General features: G+C 38.7%; 1 long non-coding RNA gene across 6 annotated transcripts in view; it reads right to left on the reverse strand.

The window, feature by feature from the left end:
• LOC119860710 overlaps positions 1-21,809 on the reverse strand; it is an 80,713-nt gene that overhangs the window by 20,048 nt on the left and 38,856 nt on the right. For all 6 annotated transcript variants that reach the window (XR_006283137.1, XR_006283133.1, XR_006283136.1 and 3 more), the window contains one exon: positions 19,306-19,419. This is a non-coding gene — a long non-coding RNA (uncharacterized LOC119860710). The remainder of the gene's footprint in view (positions 1-19,305; positions 19,420-21,809) is intronic.

The following is a 21,809-nucleotide window of genomic DNA, read 5'->3' on the forward strand; positions in this document are numbered from 1 at the left end:
TCAAGTTGCCATGCTAGAATGTCACAGAATCCGGGGACCTTGCCAAAGATTTGATGCCCAGCATGCTGGGGGAGGACAAAGCCTTGATTGGAACGCATTTTCTTTCATTGTCATGCAATTTTACAGATTATTTATTTAAAAGTAATTTGGAATTGGGAAAAAAACAATTTCAAAATTTAGTCTTATGGAAACCTGAGGAGGCTACATTAGCTTGGTTTAAAATTATGTGCCACAGATCTACTGATGCCAAGAACTTTTGTGTCAAACTTGGAGATCTGCTGACTTAACACTAGCTGAGGATATGGCCCAATGATTCCATAGAAGAGGTAGAGTTTTGAGTATGGAATATACTTCAGTATCCCTTCTTACCATTTTTAAGCCTTAGCTTCTGATTGAAAATATAAGTTTCAATCCCATCTCCAAAATAGTGACCTAAAATGGATGATTATGATCAGGGCCTGATTCTCAGGTAGTGTAAATTGACGTCAATGGCGCTATAGTGACTTCACACCAGCTGAGGACTGGGCCTGAATTTTTCTAGCTATTTCAGGCACATTATATGACATCTCACAATAAGTAGGATAGTATTTCAGTGGACTACTTCTGTGGACAAGAGATCTTGTTCACCCCCCTCCCCTTAATCTCCTTATTAAATTAGTTATGATGTAAATAATCAATATAAGCAGGACAACAGCAATCATCTTAACAATCTGGTTATGATCCTTCCCCCCCTCCACCCCCCAACTTCTGTTTTTCCATATGGTTTCTTTATCTGTGTGTTGAAGTGACAGCTCTCAGGTGATGTGGACAAGAACCAAGCCAAGTAATTGGCCCTCGGCGGTTTGTATTGTCTCCAGCTGGGCAGTCCTCCAGGGAGAGGTTCAGCAAGGAAACCAGAGCCACAAAGTCTGCCTCTATAAGAAAGAGTGTTAGCTGCAGTTGATAACTTGACGGGTCCATTGTATGCAACTGCCCATTTCTAGGTGTGTGATTATAGTGGCTGAAAATTTAAGCCTCTGTTGAGCATTCAAATATTTTTTTTGCTCAGTATAACCTACTTAAGTATTCTAAGTCCATCTCACTTCAGACTAAGGAATAAAGATAAGTAAATAGAACTGGTATATAAGGAATGGTAGACTTTTTTATTGCTACTAGCAAATAGTTAAAAAGAAAAAAGTATTAACTTGCAAACTTATTTATCTAGTAAAACAATGTAAAACCAACTCTCTGACCAATTTTTTTAATACAAGATTCACAGCGTAGGTTCAATGTCAGTGGTGAGCAACCCTCAATCCTAGAGGCAGAGTTTGTACTTGTTCCATGTGCAAAATAAGTGTCTAATCAGAAAACAAGTTGTAAAAATATGTAATAGATACCCTGTTATTGATCTTACTTAGCTGGCTTTGAAAACTTTTTGGTTTGAGATTTCACAACAAGAATGAACATTATTGGACACAAGGGGAGAAGGAGGGATGACATTGGATATCCTACTTTTTGTGCAATACACTTTTTTCACTACATTATCAGATGAGGCGAAGCTGATAAGCTATAATATGACATGATTTTCACCTGACTAAAACTGTCCAGATGCTACCAAATGTTGCTGCTAGAACTCCTATATCTGATTGGGTCTGTCTTACCCCCATCACATTCCCAATACTAAGCCATGCACTTTCTCACAGGGGGGGACCTTGGAGAAACACTGAGGGATGACAACAGTGTTCCCAAATGGACAGAAGTCTGGTGATAAACTACAGAAATATCTTGGAGAAGGCGTGACTGTAACAAGGAGCCAAGAAGGCCAAATGTTAACTCTAGGTGCCACCCCTACTTGAAAATGTTGCAAAATATATTGCATTTCAAGGCTCTTTATAAATATATATACTGGAAATTGCAAACTGGGGAGAGCAGGGCCGGCTCCAGTGTTTTTGCCGCCCCAAGCGGCAAAAAAAAAACAACAACAAAAAACCTTTCCTCCGAACACAGAGGTAGAGTGATGGCGTGGCCACTGAGTTACCGCCAAGCGCGAAACACGCTGTGACGGAGCGACTGCTGAATTCCCACCGCCACCGGGGGCGGATTACCGCCCCAGAGCCCGACGTTCTGCCGCCCCGTTACATTTGCCGCCCTAGGCACCTGCTTGGTTCACTGGTGCCTGGAGCCAGCCCTGGGTGAGTTATCTATATCTATATCTCACCTCCCCAGTTTGCAGTTATTTATTTCTGGGGAGGTTAGATATATAATATATAATTTCATTGGTTTTTTGGTTTGGTTTGTGTTTTTGTGATGAATACCCATTTGCATCCTGATTCCATTTAGCTTTGGCTGTTGTTCCTTATAGAATTCAAATCCCCATTATTTTGGTTTTGTTATATCTGGTTTAAAGAACCAACCAACTAAAAAAAAGTATATCCAGCCTGTTCTATATTGGGTAGTCATTTGACAGCATCTGTAAGACACCAAAACACACATAGAGAATCACCTCTATGGATCTGGCTAGATCACTGAAGATGATTGCAAATGCATACTTCTAATTCTCATCCACAATCAGATCCAGGTTCCCAGAGTCACAAAAACATGACCCATTTGGTTCCATTTTCTCTGCATTTGACAAGGGCAGTAAAATCTGTTAAAATTTGCAGCTTTCAAAAGCAGGTCTTCAAAAGAGTTTTATCTGAGATAAGCATGATGATATACAGCTTGTTAATTCATGGCTGCTCTGTAGGGAACCTCTGCAGTGAATTGTCTGATTTAAAGTAATTATTGAAATTAATACAGAAATTATCTCTGTCTGTTTAAAATATTTTCATCTTCATTGCCATAGGTTTCATGTGCTAAAATTGTAAATGTTCTGGAAGCACAGCTGCAGTAGGCCTGCTCTAACTTTGTCCTCCCTCTCCAGTTCCCTGCACATTCTGGTTGATAGTGAACAAATAAGCAGCCCACAGAGCTGACATATTGCTTTTTGCCTTTCACTGTCACCTTGACTCCCATCAGAGAACTCTGAAACCTACAGTTTGCTATTTGACTATGCAAGGAAGTTATTAGCATTTGTTCTTCAGGATGTTTATAAAATTAAGGGATTGCAAGTTTAGGACACTTCCTTCTATATTTAAGTGCAGGGAGATGGAGTGCACAAGAGATGTTTTAACTGCAGCAGGCAGCAGAATGGTTTCAAATTACCTAAAACAAATTGACATATTGAGGCACTTTATCAGACTGTTCAAAATACCACCATTGTGAACACAACTAAATACAATCCTGTCTGAATACAGGAAGACCAATGACTGCTGCAAAAATAGATTTTGGCTGAGATGGTAACAAATAATCATTTGCCTTTGTGTTAAAGAAATCTGTATATTCAATTGATCTCCTGGAACAAAAACTTTTTGTACAGCTAAGAAAAAAAATATATTATTGCACCAGGTTTTTGTTAAGTCTTATTCCCACCCACTTGCAATAATATCTTGTGTTTTGCAAGCTATTTTTGAAAATTTGTAGATTGAGTCTTGGAGTGTGCACAGAAAAACTATACATCTGTCTGAACATACTTGACATCCTAATGTGTCTTGTTTTGGCACTTTTACATTTGGTATTAAACTGTTTTTTTTCTGAACTTAATAAATATAAATAGAATTAAATAGCAGGCTATAGATATAACATTTCATCATTAACTCTGTGGTAATCATGGAATATACAGATTGAAATGAGATCCCATTTGGTGTTCAGAAAAAAGGGAAAGGAAGAAGTCATCTGTTCTTGTATAGAAAAGTAAATATATTTGAAAGTAGCCAGGAAAACAGTCCAAGTAGGACTCAAAAGTCATGAGTTCAGAGCACCAGCATGGTTGATCATAAAGAACAATCTTCCTTTGTACCTGACTATTGGGCATATATGGAAGTGATAAAATCACTTGATAGAGAGCAGTATACAACAGAAAGATTACAAATAGATAGTTTTGTGATTTTTAGTTATTGTTTTAAATGCTATCATCATGCTGCAACCATAACCAGTGGGAGTTCTGCTGTCCACTCCTGGCCCTAAGTCTGTAGATGCTTTTTCTCTGGTCCATTTTTTTTAATGTTGTATTTAAATATGCATCTTTGTGCTCCCCCAATCCTAGGGTTGATTCATTCACTAGCATAAGTTACAACAACCTTCAGGTTTCTCTAACATAAACCCAGCTGTCCATGGCTCCTGGAGCTGTTATGACATCAAAGGATCAGCTGGGATCCTGGCCATATCCCATACACTGGTGGCCACGATGGGGGGAGGGGAGCTGGGAGAAGAGCTGCTACAGCAGTTTTATGACATTACAGGATCCTCCTGTCCAGGGAGAAGCCATCCATGAGCCTTTAATGTGGGTTTATGGTTTTTTTGACCCAGTGAAGTGATGCAAAGCAAATGATTGCACTCATAAATTGGAGCATATTGACCGATCTGAACTAAAATGAAATACACTAAGGGGATGTTCTTGAAAATCATGCCACCCCGTCCAAAAAAAGTTTACAGTAAACATCTGGGACTTGTGTCCTTCCTTGAGTGCCAGCAAACATGACATTTACCAGACCAATGGAGGGAAGCAAATTGTAGTTATATGACCTCCAGCTCCTAAGCAGTCAAATCTAGGGATTTTATATCAGAAGCTTCTTGGCTAGCACAATAGTTGTGATGGTTTATAAGGAAAGAGCTGTTCCAGAAGGCAGCTAAGGTTCACACCAGCTTTGGGGTAGGATTTTCAAAAGTGCCCAATGTTGGCCTAAGTAGCTTTTCCCAAAGTAAGTGGGAGCACAGTAAGGTCTGACACAGTGAGAGCACAGTAAGGTCAATGCTGGGTGCTCTTGAAAATCCCACCCTTATAGACCAAAATCAGCATTTACACTAAGTGTAACTCAATGCAGATTCAGATTTCACTAAGGCATGAATAACCTTTAATGGCATTCCCATCAATGACATTGCACTAATAGAATCTGGAAGTTAAGTCTGGACAAATGTGGTGAGATCAATATCGGCAAGAGATCTCAGAAAGATGAGAGACAGTGTTGCCTCGGTGAAAAATAGGCTCATCTTTGTATAAGGAAATAATTATGGTATACCAGATGTTAAATGCTGTTGACTTAATGATGCATTCTCAGTCATAACAAATAACTATATGAAGTCATCTCTTCTGACGATAGTTTAAACCCTGTGACTTGAATACTACAGCCAACGTGTGGATGCATTTCCCTTTAGTTTAGCAATGAGCAGATATTATATGCTAGTGCATATATAGAGCATTTATTAACTCAACAGTTAAATAGTGCAACACCTCCTGTCAGAAGATTATGAAAATATTTTAAGTTTACTGAGTAAACCTCTGTGTGTCTAGAGAACTTTGTTTCAGTGATGACAATTTGTATGGTAAACATACTGAAATCTTTTAATAATGATTATATTCACTTAAATAGTTTAAATTGTGAGGATAAGTTCCTGTGCCTAGTAAAGTCAATATCAGTGTTCCCATTGACTGCGATGGAAGTAGAATCAAGCTTCAGATATGAGAAAAGTAGAGGTATCTTGATCCAAGTCCAAGTCAAAGATCAGGTCTGTTATTAAAAATTGTGATGTAGTATAAAGTAAAGCTGATGATGAAGCAAATGGGGTATTTAAGTGACCAGCTGTTTTATAGCCTACTAAACCAAAACCCCTTTAGTTTTAACATATTTTAGACTATCTGGTAAACTTTGAATATGTGAAATGCTCCAGAAAACTTTACACTAAGCCAGACTTTAAAAAAATCTTCTTGTTTGCATTTAAAATATTTTTTGTCCACTGTTTGAATTTGTCTGAAGTACACAGTGCACTTTTGCTTAAGTCTGAGGATAATAACAATTAAAAGCCCCTCTGGAAGATAAATACTTTGTACTATCAAGACAAGGCCTAACGCTATCTAGTTTCTTCATTTTGCATGTTGTAACCCCCCTCTACTACGTTGTCCCTGTATCTTGGGTTGTATGCTCTTTGGGGGCAGGTACTATTCATTTTATATTTGAAAATGCGTAGCATGTCATGTGCTGTTGGAAACTGGCCTATACCAGGGATAAATTTGGCCCATTATAATCAGTTTCAGTGCATGCTTTTCATTTTACATGCGGAGTCTAGTGACCTACAACCTTCAGTTCCTTATGTGTGTCCAAACTGATGGGCAACACTATGTTTTGGATTATGGAGAACTATGATCTGTGGGGAGGAGGGGAAAAATGAGGCTAAATCCTGCTGGTCCTTACTCACCTGAGTAATCTCTCTTGTATTCAGTGGAGTAGCCCATGTAAGGTCTTGCAGGATCAGGCCCTGAAAGAACAATTCTCTGGCCTTAAAACAGCTGAATTTTAAAGAAAGCAGTTCCTGTGTTTATATCTGATGTTAGAGCCTTCCTTGGCAAAGAAAGCATCAGAGGAAGTGATTTAAAATGCAGGCTTGAAAGGGTAGGGATGTAAGTTCTGGTCCCAGCTCTGCCACTGACTTGATGTGACCCTGGGTTCCTGTTACTTAATTTCTTTACTTCAGTTTTGCCATGTATATTTGAGGAAGGAGTTGGGGGAGGGGAGAGCCTTAGGGTATTTCCCAAACATAAAGCAGTGTTGAAGCTAAATTAATGAGTCCAGTTAGAATGTGCTATAGAAGTATGAAGGATTTAATGGGTATTTGCTATTGCAAATAACTTGATAGATGCAAAGGCCCATAAATGCCTCCCAGAAAATATTGTGCTTTCATCTATTTGTATATGTAGGTATTACTGTACCTAAGATGCAAAGATCCTAAATACTAAAAGGAAAAAAACATATTTGATCTAGCTTAATTTAATTAAAAGAAACTTTGTGCTTTCTTTTATCTAGCTGCCTCTCACAGTCCTAGTTTAAATAATCATAAAAGATTTTTAGTCTGATCCTGCATTTTGTTTAAATCAATGGAATTTTTGGATATCAAGGAGTCTTGCCTATACAGTGAATGAAGTATTAGGGCCCTTTGTTAGAAACTTTAGGGAGCTCTAAAGATAGCTGTCTTTTATAGCTATTCTCTGGCAGAGAGTGAGTGTGTGATTGATTGAGGACAAGTACAGTATAAGAAAGAATAGTTAAAACACAGACATGCTGACATTATAATGCAGTGTTTCATCAGATGATGTGGTGTTTTGACTACTTGGCTGCTGCAGATCTATAATTTAAATGGCATTAAATGGGACAAAATAGCTATAGTGTGGAGACAAGAAATCTTTGGGTCTGTACTTACAATGCAGATAAAATAGCCCCTTTTGAACTTGTGGAGCCAAATGTTGTCCAAAGACACTACTCTTCCGTATGGAAAAGAGGTGTGTGGTGTTTTCTTTTCCCCTACCATAGGCTTTTTCTGGTTAGGGTGCTTGGCTTGTGTCATTACAAGGATGCAAGGCAAAGGGAAGCAGTTTATATTTTGATATCTCATGCCCAGTTTTGACATTCAGTTCAGAATTCACTGTTGTGAACTATATTGTGACTGTATGTTCTTTGTACTGTTGAAACATTTTTAATATGCTCCTTTATACTTTCATTAAAGTAGCACACAAAGCTAACTTTTACGAACAGCCATTGATGTTCAGCTGTAACAGAGTTTCCCATAACCTTGTGACTGCATCCCTGATGTATCTCATATGGTTCCACCAAGCTGTTGTAATACTCCCTCTGGCTTTCAGAGTTTTCTATTTTTTATTTTTTTTTAAGTTCTCTGCTATTAAAATTATAACTAGGGTATGTTTTGCTCATTGGATTTAAGCTATGTAGCTGCTTACATTCCTCACCCTCATGGAAGCCAGACTTTTAATACACCTTAGTGTAATGTATGCTGTAACTGTTGTTTGCCAAATTAGTGATTCTTTCCAGGAACCGGCCTGATCATTGAATACTTCATGAAGTGTGTGTGTGTATAATAGGTTGTGAACTGTTTTTTTTTTCAAATACATATTTCAAAAGGGAAAATAAATATTGTGTAAATTAAGCTTGTTTAAAGTATTCCAGATTTCTAGTGGGAGGACTTTTGATGATAGATACACAATACAAAGAAATAGAGCAAACAAAAGATTACAGCCTTTGTAAATTGCAGTTACTCATACCACTTTTCATGTACATTGGCTTATTGTATATAAATCGATTGCCATACCAGTTAAATATTTTCTGCCACTACTTGCCTCCCTCCCCATGGTTAAGTTTATGTACTCTTAAGAAAATATTCATGTCATGCATGACTTAAGTCCTATTTTTGTTCTATGGACAAACCAAAAGTAAATTGTTGTGAAATAAGGCAGCTTCTCCAAAACCAGTCATCAAGTAAACTGGAGAAAGCCTCAAACCTTTAGTCAGTGTGTGCATGTGCCTCTTCCCCTCATTGCCTAAACCAGGTCTAAAACTCAATTGCCATTTCTATGTTGAATGATGGAAATATTGATGGACAAACAGAAGTCAAGAGAATTAAGGCTACCATGTTAATTTAAAGAAGTGTTATTCAAAACAGAGGTTACTCCTTTGAGGTGTATTTAATCCAGTATGGTTGGTGGGGGGTTTTTTACTGGCCATAGTGATCCTTTCAAGGATCATTCTTCAAACCTGTGAAAATTTTGCTACTTCCACAGCAGCCTACTTATTCTGTACACTTTTATATAATAAATCAAGCTATTTTGTAACCTTCTGCATGTTAGGATGTGGTAAAACTCTCAAGTACTGTAAAGGCTTTGGTTTTCAGAGCTTTCTTAGTACCGAATAGTTAATAAAAAGACAGCAAGATTATTAATAAACCTTGTTTTTTGTTGCCTTCATTAGGTCAGTTTCTCCAAGATCATCCCCTCCAGGTGTGACTGAGCTAGTGAGACCTGCTAGAGGCTTCCATTACTGAAGCTATTAGGCATAATGCTACGATTAGTAGGCCAAAAACCAAGGTGTTGGGTGCTTCAAGACAAGGATAGCTTACCAGAATTGCAGTAATTGTGACTTGAAGTTCTGATAACAATAAATATTCTGTGACATAATTTTGGTGTAAACTCCTTCTGTCCACCAATATAAACAAACTGAGACTTCCATCAGATATGGGAAGAAGGGACCTCCTCATCATATTCCTCATCTCCTTCCACTTTCTTTGTTTTATTAATCTGAGATGACATGAGTAGAAGAACAAAATTTGATTATTTTGGTAAAACTAATGGCAAAAAGGGAATAAAACTTTCTCCCATATTCTTTCCACCTCTTTCGTGTCATTGCTCTGCCAATGTACTTATCCCATTTTTTGTTATGAATCTCGATCTTTACTGAATGCCTAATGTTTACTCTTTATGCAAGTAGAAACTGGTTTCTTAAAGAACAGATCTCCTTCTTTTCTAGTAGGGAAAGATCTATGGTCAGAGCTGCTTTCCTGATAGGAACCATTGAATATGAAATGCATTGGTCTAGTGTCATTGTATCTCCCCAATGACTATAACAGCCTGGTATTTACTCGCTACTGAAGAAATTCTCCTCTTAGCTCAAAGGATAAATGCCTGCAGTTTTTGTGCTGAATGTCCCAAATTTATCTTTTTTTCTAATTTGGGGTGGTGTGTGTGTCTGTGTGCATGTATACATACATATAGACACAATTCATTACACATAATGTCAGAGCTGCTGAAATTTAAACACCTCAGATGTTTTGTTGTTTGAATTCTATCTCATTTACATAAAATAATTTTAAGTGGAACCTGTGCACTGCTACTTATAAAATGAAATATGCATCATTTGCTGAAAATGGAAACCAAGGATGCTATCAATCCTGAGAAATCTCTCACTGTTGGCTTGTGGGTGCTGGAAGGGGAAAAACAGCTACTTCCATGATGCACACAGGGAAGCTAGCTGTTGGAAATGGGAGCCCTGGACAGGAATGAGTTCAGCAGTGGATGGACATGCATCGTTTTTCACCTCCTCACTCACAAATCAACAGCAGTTGAACTGGCCTACATCTCAATCACCTTCCCTGCTGGAACTTCCTCCTATTTAATGGGGGCATTTCTAGGATCCCCTGGATAGTCTGGCAGCATGATTCTGATGGGTAAGGAGTGTTAAGTAGCTAAGGCTGCAAATCCAGTAGAGGCACAGTCTCTATGAAGAAGGTCCTGTGCCTTCAGCTAGTCTCCAGAAATTGTGGCCTAACCTGCTGCTGCTTCTGTTTGTTTGGGATCAAATCCTGCCCTCCTTGAAAATATTTAGAGGAAACTCTGAGGGGAAAAAGTGTCGTGTTTTTTTGTTTTGTTTTGTGTTTCCCCCGCCCCCCCCCCCCCTTTCCCCATCCTCCTGGATGTAAGGTTACTTCTGCAGGTTTAACAATGGGCATGGAGATCAAATCCTATGGTAGGAATAGATCAACTCTGGAATCTAAATATTGAAAAGGATACCCCAAAGAGGCGGGAGAGAAGTTGTTTGCATCAGCACTGATAAGACTATTGTTAACAGATTCCAGCTGAAAGATCATATTAAATAGTAAGGCAGAATACTGTGATCGGTTCCCTCTTCCTTCATCTGAGCTGCAGGTGGGTTTAACTTCTGAGAGGCTATGGGGAATGGAAAGTGAACAAGGTGTTTGGTGCTACCTATTGCTAGCTCTAGGGGAATAGGCATTGCTGAGTAAGCACTCTGGCAGGACTAAAGGATTCATGGCTTTCAAACTGATGTCATATCTCCTTTTTGATACCCTCAGTACAATATTGTAACAATCAGATCAATTGGGGGAAAGTAACCAGTATCTGAAAGAGGTGAAAAAATCACTGGGAATCTTTCAAGTACACAGCTTGACAAGTTAACCACAGGAGCTGGTCTAGTGATGTTAGAAAATTATGTGTTTCTATAAGATCTGATTGTATACTCTTTTTTTTATTTTTTTTTATGTTGAGTAGTATGTTTCAATAGAACCATTCCAAGAGTAATTAGTGGAACTAATTGAAGAGCAAGGCCAGAAGTGAAGGTTGAACCTTCCAACCTCTCCAAGCTCCTCATCAGAAGCAAGCTCCCTGCAGACCAGGACACACCAACTCACAGTGGCACCAGACCTTTCCAGAATAACAGATCCAAAACCTGACACATCTCCACGGCTACAATGATCAACACCTCCTATAACTCACCTTTCAAGATCTATGTGTCCTACACATGCCTATCACAACATGTGGTGTACCGCATCCAGTGCATTAAATACCCTCAACAACTAATGTGTGGGTGAAACCTAGAAAATCAATATGTTCTCGAATGAATTCACACAGGAAAACAATAAAAGATTTTTTAAAAATACCCTATCACCGGAGGGTGAACGCTTTTTTTCCCACAAAGCTATCACTCTATATCTGACCTCCGTCATCGTCCTCAAAGGAAACCTACGTAACACTTTCAAAAGACAAGCCTGGGAGCTTAAATTCATTACTCTGCTAGATGCTAAAAATCATAGATTGAACAAACACACTGGATTTTCAGCTTATTACAACAATCTATAACCCAGTAACTCCCTCTCCTTGTCCTATGAGGGCAGAGTTGTTAACAGGCTACTCTACCTTGAATGGTCTCTTACAATAGGTGCTAACAACTTGTACTAAATCTATTCCACCTTGCATTTTGCTGTGATGCTGGAAATACCTTTCCCTGACCTGAAGAAGAGCTCTGTGTGGCTCGAAAGCTTGTCTCACGCCAAGAGATGCTGGTCACCCACCTTGTCTCTCTAATATCCCGGGACCCACACGGCTACAACTACACTACATACTCTCTCTCTCTCTCTCTCTCTCTCTCTCCTGGGCCTGAATAACCTGATAAGGATCAAGATTACAAATGGTTAGTCCCTCTCACATAGCAGAGGTCAGTATCTGCTGATTCAAGTAGCTACTGTTGCACCTTTTTGCCTTAAAGCTACTATGAGGATTAATGAGATAAACTTAAAGCCAGGGGACAGCATGACACAAGTAATGACTAGCATTTCCCCAAACCACTCTGCCTGCCTTTTAAAATGAGAATAGAAAGTCAGGTTTCAGAGTAGCAGCCGTGTTAGTCTGTATTCGCAAAAAGAAAAGGAGTACTTGTGGCACCTTAGAGACTAACAAATTTATTTGAGCATAAGCTTTCATGAGCTACAGCTCACTTCATTGGATGCATTTGGTGGAAAATACAGTGGGGAGATCACTAAGCTAAAATCATCATTAACCCTGATAAATGTTGATAACTGATGGCTTGGTATAATACTGCCTTTGATTAAAATATTAAATGCTCATGGCTTGTGCCATTGTACTTCACTTTCAATTTGAACTAATGAAATATAAAAAATTCCATGGTATTATAGCAGTGATGAATTAACCTATTACAATATAGTTATTTCTAACATGGGAGAGAGATCTGTGTGTGTGTGTGCTACTTCTATCACCTTTTCCATTAAAATTGTATATCATACAGTATTTCCTTCAGTGATCAAACTGGCTGCTGCTCTTGTGTTTTAAAGCTACACGCATGTTCCATAACAATTAAAACCCTGAGGAGAGTACAGCTCACTTCCTGATTTTAGAACAGGAGTCGCAGCTGCTATCATGGTAGTAGGTTTCCAGATGTCTGTGTTTGTTGTATGGAATAGTGTTGTAATTGCAGGAAGGAAGGGATACAATTTTGCTATCAGAGAATGTTGTATCTATTGACACCCCCCTGGATGTGGCTGCAGTGATGTAGATACAGAATGTACAGTAAAGCATAATATAGTGGGACAAAATTTGCATCCAAGTCACAGTATTGCCATTTAAGTCCTGGGGGAACCATGTATGGAGTTCAGAACTGAATATGGCATCTTATATAGCAGGTAAAGGAAAACAGCAACTTTTAAAAATGTTTAAAGTCAAATTTGAACTGAATGAGAAGTGCCATTTTGTATTTCCAATACTGGCCTAGGTATTTGTAGTACAGTCTCTTTACATCACTTCCCCACCCCCACCAAATTTGGTGACTAACAGCTGAACCTGAATTTCTGCCCACCCTAGTAGAGATGCATACAGATGACTCTGACTGTAACTTCATATCAGTAGACACTCAAACCCTTATCCATTTTTTTTAAATGGGTCTCATTGCTCCTCTGATGGGAAAACTCACAGGAGGGAGGTTAAAGGGATGAATCTTGGTGAATTACTCCTTGTGGTATATTTTATGGGACTGTACCATTGGGGAATGTGGTTCGTTCCCAGACAGGACACATGGTGGTCTCCCCACTTTTTGTACACATCTGAGGACTCTCTGAGCGTCCTAGTTGCGGTCTGGAATAAAACCACCATGACGAAGCGGAGTCCCCTTTTTACACAGGAGAACGGAGATCTGCATATAGATGATCCCTTTGTGTGCCAATCTAGTGTGTGTGGCTTGATATCATGTCTTAAATATGAATAAGAAACCCTATCTGAATTAAAGCAAGTCATCAGACCAAAGCTACTGAGACACCAAATGTTTCAACAGCTCTGTGAAAGAATGCTCAAAATCAGGTTAATAGCTCCAAGGGAGAATTAATTTCTTTTTCTGTTTAATATGTTTGGTTACTCCTCTGAAGTAGTAGCTCTTAGTTGGGAAGTGGTGTTCCCACTGCCCTATGAGGTTGATCCTGAAAGGTATTGAACATCTCCTTGTCATACTTGGTTTCCAAGAAAATCAATGGGAATTGAGGGAACTCACAAAGCTTCAGGATTTGGCCATTTTAGACTCCTCTTTACAGGGAGAAGGATCTGTTTCTCTTCTCTTCCCTTGTACATCTCCCATAGGCTAGATGAACTTCAGGCAATACAACAAGCATCCTGCTGAGGTGACCAAACTGGGAACTAAAATCCCAGCACACTTCTTCCCTTTTGCTGTCTGCCACAGGCTGCAGTAAACTTGATCCTGTATGAATAATAGGCCCTCATCCTAGTTTTGACCTTTCCAATAAACTGGCCTCTCCATCTGTATCTTTATTATTTTGAAAGGGAGGCGGGGTTAGTAAAGTTTTGGAAATGCTGTATTACTGGACTTCCATTTACCTTTAAAACCCCATTTGCTCTAGTTTCCTCTGCCTAAGGAGAAATGTAAATTTATTTGATAAATAATCTCCTATCTAAATTCTAACAAAGAAAGGAGGGGAGAGAGCTGCCATGTTACCATACTCTCCAAACTCAGTCCTTTTAAATTCACACTATTTTCAGACTGTTCCCCTTTCTTGTTAACTGTGCCATGTTTTCAGACATAAACCAATCATCACTTTGCAGAGGCAGTGTGGTTTACTGGATAGGCCACTGATCAAGGACTCAGGGCACCTGGGTTCTGTTCTCAGCTCTGCCACAGGCTTACTAGGTAACCTTAGCCAAGTCACTTCACCTTTCTGTGCCTCTGTTTTTCCCCTCGCACCCTTTCTGTCTTATCTAGTTAACCTAAAAACTCTTCTCACTGTTTGTACAGTGTTTAGCACAGTGTGGCCCACACATAGTAACACCAACTCTTGTGTATTATTTGTGTTGTGGTAGTACAATTTGTCTCTTGTTGTTAATATACTGCTGTCATCTTTTGCAGAAAAGTGCACAGCATGAAATCCCCAAATCCATGCCCTCTTCAAATTCCTCGTAAATGTAAAAGTAGTCAGGATGGAGGATTGTAGCTGCCTTCAGTCTGAGGCTACAGCTCCGTACACCCATGTAGCTAGTCTGTGGCCACTACTATGGCCAACAGGCTATATTAGTGGCCAGAGCCCACTGTGTCTTGTGGCTGAAAATCTGGGCAGTTTTCAAACTTATTAACCTTACCCTTCTCACAACATGATCTGCCCACAACTCTCCCTTCCCTGCACTCCTTTGGAGTTAATTATGATGTAGCTTGGCTCAGTGTGTGACAAACAAAGGTTGTGGACTTCTCCTATCTGGTCTCTTTTCTCCCTTCATGCAATGGCACTATAATGGTTCTTCTGAGTTTTGTGCCTTCTGTGTCCCATACTCTTTTTAAAAAGCGAAATGGCATGATTCATTAAAACAGAGGACATGGGGTGAGGAGTCAGATGTATCATCACTATCCAAAATTAATTGAATTATTTGGTTATATCAAGTTTTCAAAGTAGTCTGAAACTCCAAATCACCATTCTCTATGCTACGAAATTAATGATATAGGCATATAGCTAGTGAATATTTCAGATGTGCAACAGTCTTTTAAGATCTGTAGTCTTCAATCATTATACATTTGTTTATGGATGGTGTTTTTCCCCCTTGCACAATGTGGTCTGTTCTTCACTTGAGATACAAGGGATTTCTACACACAGCTTCTATTAATGCTACTGAGGTGCCTGCATAAATCTATATGCATAGGCTTTATGAACACATTTAATGAAGCAATAGAACAGCATAGTGTAACTATGTGTTTCCACAGTAGTAAACCTAACACAGATTAAGGCAAATAATGATATTAATAGTTCTCTTATGAAAGAAAGCTTGGGTAGGATTCAGGCAAGAGAAAATGATTAGCCTTGTTTTGAATATTTTTTCCCTATCCTATTCAATGTGCTCTAGTTATGTCAAAATCACGCTATGCTGTTTGTTCCAACCTTTGTTAATTGTATTGCAAGCTACTTCATTTTAAGAAATTCTAAAATTAAATTTCCAGGAAACACACTTTTCTCATTTAAATAAGGATAAGAGATATCGGGGGGGAGGGAAATCACATTTACACCAGTACATGAAATTTAAACATACAATTCTAATGCTTGCCTTTTAGTAACAAACAAATGTTTGAGCTAGAACTTGCTGTTTTCTCAATGTTTACTGATGTGATGTGACGTGATAATGTGTATGTGATATATATATTAAAATAAATACATATTTGAACAAGCATGGTATGTTTTTTTTCAGATCAGTGCGGGAAAAAATCCACGTTTGTTCCATGGAATTTTGCACAGAAATTCTCAGGTTCCATTTTTGCACATGTGTACATGCACCCCATACTTTGCTTTATTTAGAATGGCTTTTTCCACTTAACATGCTATTCTAATTTTTGCTATCCGTATGGGCTGCTTTTTCTCAAATAGATCAGATGTGTGTGGTGAGGGGAGAGGGATGCCTATCTACAATGCAGAATTAGCCCACTTTTGTTATAGATTCATGTTCCTTTGTAATGTTACCCTTATCTGTGACCCCTTGTTTGAATTCATAAGACAATGTGAAAAACCTTGAACTTCAAATACACTTAATTGTGTTGGTCAGTATTGTAGCATTTGTTGGAAGTGGAACTGGAGGTCCATTGCAAATGGTACAATATTGCCCCTCATGAGTATTTATAGTATCTCTAGTTTATCACATATATTTGAATACAGTTTTTTATAAAAAAAAAATGTAATGGCCTTCCCTCCCCCGGGATTTTATGTGGAAAATCAAAAAGGCTTTGATTTCAGTTAACCCACTTCCTGCTTATGCTACAAGAGCCAAAGGGTTTTCTGTGCCCTGTCTTCCCTGCTCCGCTGTGTCTCTCTACCTCCCTCTCTCTACCATTGGGTAAGTGCATCACTAGTGTATATGCAAGATATATTTTTAAATAGTGTTTATGGAGTTTGTTAAAAGAACACTGCTATGTTTGACAGGCCGTAAATGTAATCCTCATTTTAAAAACTACATTCTTTAGAGGCTGATATTGAAAGGCAAAATACCAACAAAAATCAGCATTGCTAGTCAAAAGCTGCAGTTAAGTGTTGTCTAGTGAACAAAACACTGGTAGGGAAGCCATGACTCTTGGGTTGGATTCCTTGCTCTGGCTCTTGGGAGCCATCCTTTCCCTCCTCCCACTCACTACCCACTACGAAGTCCTGGACCTCTGTAATGTGATGGAAGTAGAAATGTAAATATACAATCTCCCTTCTTAAATTCCTGGCCCTCTTCCTTATGAAGATAGGTTGGAAATTATTAAACCGATGCTAAATGTCGGCTAATACCTAGACTTGAAAGGAACAAGCAGCCGGGTCCAGTTTATGAAGCAGGATCTGTGGGAAGAACCTAAAGATCTTCATCAAGTCTGTATTTTCTCTATAAAATGTGACTTGACTAAATTTTGGATGTAGTCCAGAGGATCATTTTGCTAATCTCCCATGCTCTTAGTTTGGCCCTATGCAGAAGTGTGGACCATAAGTTGATTGATGATCGCAGTGAAGGGGGGGCCTGGAAATGAATTTTCACAGTCCCACCTGAAGTGCTGGCTTTGCTGTCACTAATTCACTGTCTGAATTCATCAAATGTCACTGTATGACCTAGGACAGATCACTTAACCTCTGTGACTCTGTTTATCATCCATAAAATGGATACACTGCTTGCCTCACAGCTCCTCTGTAAAACTGGTTTTCTTAATGCTCATAATGAGCTTTTGAGACCTTCCAATGAAAGACACCATGTAAGTGACAGCACTATCGTTATCGACAACAATAACAGAATCACAAGCTACAGCAATGTTTGAAATCCCAGCTCCGAGGCAACACACCAATAGCAAATCTGAGGTGATAAATTTGTTTTGACTGCAGACCCCCACACATAAATTGACTAGACAGATGGGATGATGTCACAATATAAACATGCAGACACAAAAGGGGACAAATCCTGGCTCTGCCGGTACAGGGACCTGAAAGCTGTCCTAAACGGGTAGCCAAGGTTTCCCATGTTCTGGGGGAATCTGCAGCTGGTGTAGAAATAAGAATTTGGGCCAAAGTCTCTGAGCTTTTCATGTATGTATGTTTGTTTTTACAGTGGTTCACCTTTCTTTGGGTGCAGTATCCCACAGAGCTTCAAGCAATTGCAGTACTAGAGAATAACACACACTCCATCATGTGACAAATCGTTTTAAAGATAACACAGCAACTTTTTCTGAGAGATTCAGAGTAAATAGGCTGGAAATTGGACTGGGGAGACAGGAAGCTCCCATTCTGTCTGAAAATATTCAGCTACAAGTAGATAATAATTACTTCACCATATTTCTTACATGCACATTAGTCATTTGTCTTTTCCTAAAGAACTTTTGAGAGGGAATTTTCCGTATCTCGGTTGACTGGATAGAGCTTCCCCCCCCCCCCCCGCCCAGCACCAAATGTGGTTAACATTGTGTATAAATAATCTCTCACGTTGAACAATCTTAAGCATGTATACAAAAGTGGATAGAATGGGATTGTTTCTCCCCTCTTCATTTCAATTTCTCTCCTTTTTAAAAGTATTCTCTTTGTTTGCTAGCAGCTCCCAGCATGGAACACTAGCCCAAAGCCTAGGAATTACTGTTAACACAGCAGGACAAAAGTGAGGGAATGGAAGGGATGGAATCAGTGAGCAAGGACCGGAAGGAAACCAGCCAGAGAGTGTAGGGCTTGCATGGGAAGAGGGAGAAAAAGAGACAACCCGGCAGTTATTGCATCTTATAAGTGAGGTTCGGATGACTTTCTGTTGGGGAACAAGATATTACAAAGCCTGCTAGTCTAGGCAGCCGCTTTTTTAATTTGCCTGTCTGTGACAGCTACTTCTGCTGTTACCGCTGAGAGAGAAATTATAGTTTTCAACCCATCATTTCATCCCTCTTACCTATAATCCTCTAGTTCCAGTCTGTCTGACCACTTGACAGGGCTTTTTTAATTAGTGAAGCTTTTGGCCAGGGGGGTGGGGAGAGAGTGAAGCTCAAATATGTTTTGCATATACAGAAACACTAGAAGGCCTTGGAAACTCTTGATGAGATGAAAAACCTTCTGCTGGGAATATAAAACAGCACACAGTGCATAGAATAATGATTCTCATAATTGAGATTGTCATGTGCCTTATTAGAAAGCATCATTTACTTGAGATCCTTTCCTACAAAATAACTAAATTAAAATTTGCCATGATATTTTATAGCCTATTTCAAACTCTTGTCCGTTTATTTCAGTCTCTATATGATTTTGATTCCTGCAGAAAGGCTTACAGGATTGCTTTGAAATCGCTTTCATCTTAGTCCTTTTTGTCTATCCTTCAAAAACTATGTTGCACTCTGCAACACAGAAATAGTTTAAGATACCAGACTGCATGAGACAGGTGAAGCTTCTTAAAAGCCAGTCTCTGCCCTTGTGTTAGGGCGCCTTCACTTCCTGATTATTTGGCAGAATTGGCATATGTTTAATAAAATGTTAGTAAATGCCAGTTAGGAAAGATGTACTTTAATGCAGAGTGCAAGACTTCTCTGTATTCCTGGCATTTTCATGAAAGTCAAGAAAACGGCTTACTCTAATAATTTCTTAATTTTATGGCACAACTGACTCTCTGTGCTGTACCTTGGAGACCTGAGAACATGCTTCATCAGGCTCTGTGGAATTCACACAGAAGACATTGGTCAAATTGCCTTCAGCTCACTTCATTTGTTGATCTGCAATTCTGCTCCAATTCCTCTGGAAGACAAAGAAACATGAAATTTTATGTGATAGCTCAGGACATTGTTAAATATATCAGCTGAAAATTGATCCTGACATTAGTATAGCAGGGACCCCTAGTGTTAAATCTCTATCAGAGTTGTTTTTATTTACATATTATAATACATTATTATTTTGATGTCAAGCGGTTTATGTTTGTCTGACAGTTTGCTTTGGGTAAAACTAAGTAGGCAAGGTTTTGAACTGGGAGAAACTTAAATAAAATGTAATTTAGTTTTCAGTAATGTTAGAAATAGCTGGTTACTTTTTTCTATTTCTACATTTTTTGCTGTTTTTGTTGAATAGTTAATTATTGGTGGCGAGGAGACACACAATAATAAATTCCAACAAAGTGAGGCATGGGTTTATTTATTTATTTTTTTAACTAAATGATGCAAGTCAGCAGGGTGTCAAGATCCTGTTTTTTGTTGGTCATTTTAAAAACACAAAAATCTGTGTAGTGCTATTTTTCATAGTACAGTTTTGCTGTATGTATATATTTACATAATATGCACATTATGGCCAAACTTTTCAAACATGAGAGCCTAACCCCAAAGTACACATGAAGGACTTGTCTACAATACTACATAAGTCGATGTAACTTACATCACTTGGGGTGTGAAAAAGCCACCCCTCTGAGCAACGTAAGTTAGGTCAACTAAGGGCTCTGTGGAAAAAGTCTCCCACTGATGTAGCTTCTACCTCTCACTGAGGTGGAGTAATTATGCAACAGGAGAGCGCTCTCCTGTCAGCAATGCGCGTCTTAACCACATGCACTACGTCCATGCAGCTTTGCTGATTTAGCATGGTAATGAAGACAAGCTCTTAAACAGTTAAATAGAAATAGCTTGATTATCCAAAAAAAACACAAAAAACCTGAGCCCTCTTAAATCCTGTTGAAGTCAATAGAAGCTGCAGATTCTTTACACTTTTGAAAATCAGGCCAACCTTCCATCTCAATGCCTGAAGACAGACTTGGAAGTTTAGCCTGGAATTTTCAAAAGAGCCTAAGGGAGTTAGATGCCTGACTCCTATTGAAATTCTGTGAGATTGGATGCCTCGCTCTTAGTGTTGGGATTTCTAAAGGAGCTTCACTTTTGCCATGAAGGTTTGAAAATTTTTCCAGAATGGCATACCTCTAGAACAGATCCCAATAACAAGCACTTGAGTTTCTCTGTCAAAAATTCACTTTATTAAACTGTTGGGTTTTTAAAATTATTTTTCTTAAATGGGACGGTCTCACATTGAACTGTTATGGTAAAACAAACAAAATTGTAATATTTATTTGTGATGGACTGTGTTGCTTTATAAAGAGTTCTCAGTCAGAGGAATACTACAATAGCATAAACTTCACAGGCTATTAAAGCCTGTGGAGTTAATTCTCATACTGATTCTATAGGAGACTTTTTAGTTGAGATTTTCAAAGCCATCTAGGGGATTTAGACATGCATCTTCCGTTAAAATTAATGGAAGATGTTTAAGTCCTCTAGATGGCTTTGAAAAATCTTGCCTGCCTTTCTTATGACTATAACAAAAACCAGGAAATTAAATCACCCTAAACCCAGTGTTGAAGTAACATTAACAACTAAATGTTCAGTGCAATGCACAGAGATTTAATCATGCAATCCCCATTAATGTTAATAAATTTTATCCCAAGTGTCTGACAAATTTACAATTGTCTATAAGCAAGTCACTTAAGAGTAGAGGTTGAATATCTCTCTGCCTTGCTCACCCTGTAGCAGTCATTGCCAGGACTTGTGATCGTTGCAACAGATTCAGACATATTAGGAGGAATTAAAGACAAGAATATGAGACTTAATTCTCAATTGTTGCATTTATAGATAGAAATAATCTTAAGGAATTGATGTGAGAAGTAGCCTTTTTTCTATAAAATATTTGAACATAAATACATAGTGTTGTCTGAATGGGAGAAGAGACCAGCATATGCCTGTTTAAAGGGAAGTATTTGTCAATCTGTTTAATGTGTAATGTTGTTTGTCATCTACTTCCTTGAGCTAACTATCCTCTCAAACCTTTTTCTTTTGTATTGTTTATTGGAGAGGTGAGCTTACTAATTGTAGTAGATAAAGCATAGCTCTACCTCTCCTGCTTACAAATTTTGTCTTGTTTCATATTTCTTATTTCTAAGTCCAAAGTGTTCTGTGGTGGAGGGAAGACAGAGGAGGGTAAATAGTGTATTGTACTGTGATAGTGCCCAGGCACTGTGCTAGGTGCTATACAAACAGAACAAAAACATGGTCCTTGCCCCAAGAGTTTATGATCTAAGTCAAAAATGAGACATCAGGAGACAGCCAGACAAGGGCAAAGGAAAACAAATGATAGCCAGTGGTCTCAGCACACTAGCTCCC

Source organism: Dermochelys coriacea, chromosome 8 (genome assembly GCF_009764565.3).
Source record: "Dermochelys coriacea isolate rDerCor1 chromosome 8, rDerCor1.pri.v4, whole genome shotgun sequence".
NCBI classification, from domain to species: Eukaryota; Metazoa; Chordata; order Testudines; family Dermochelyidae; genus Dermochelys; species Dermochelys coriacea.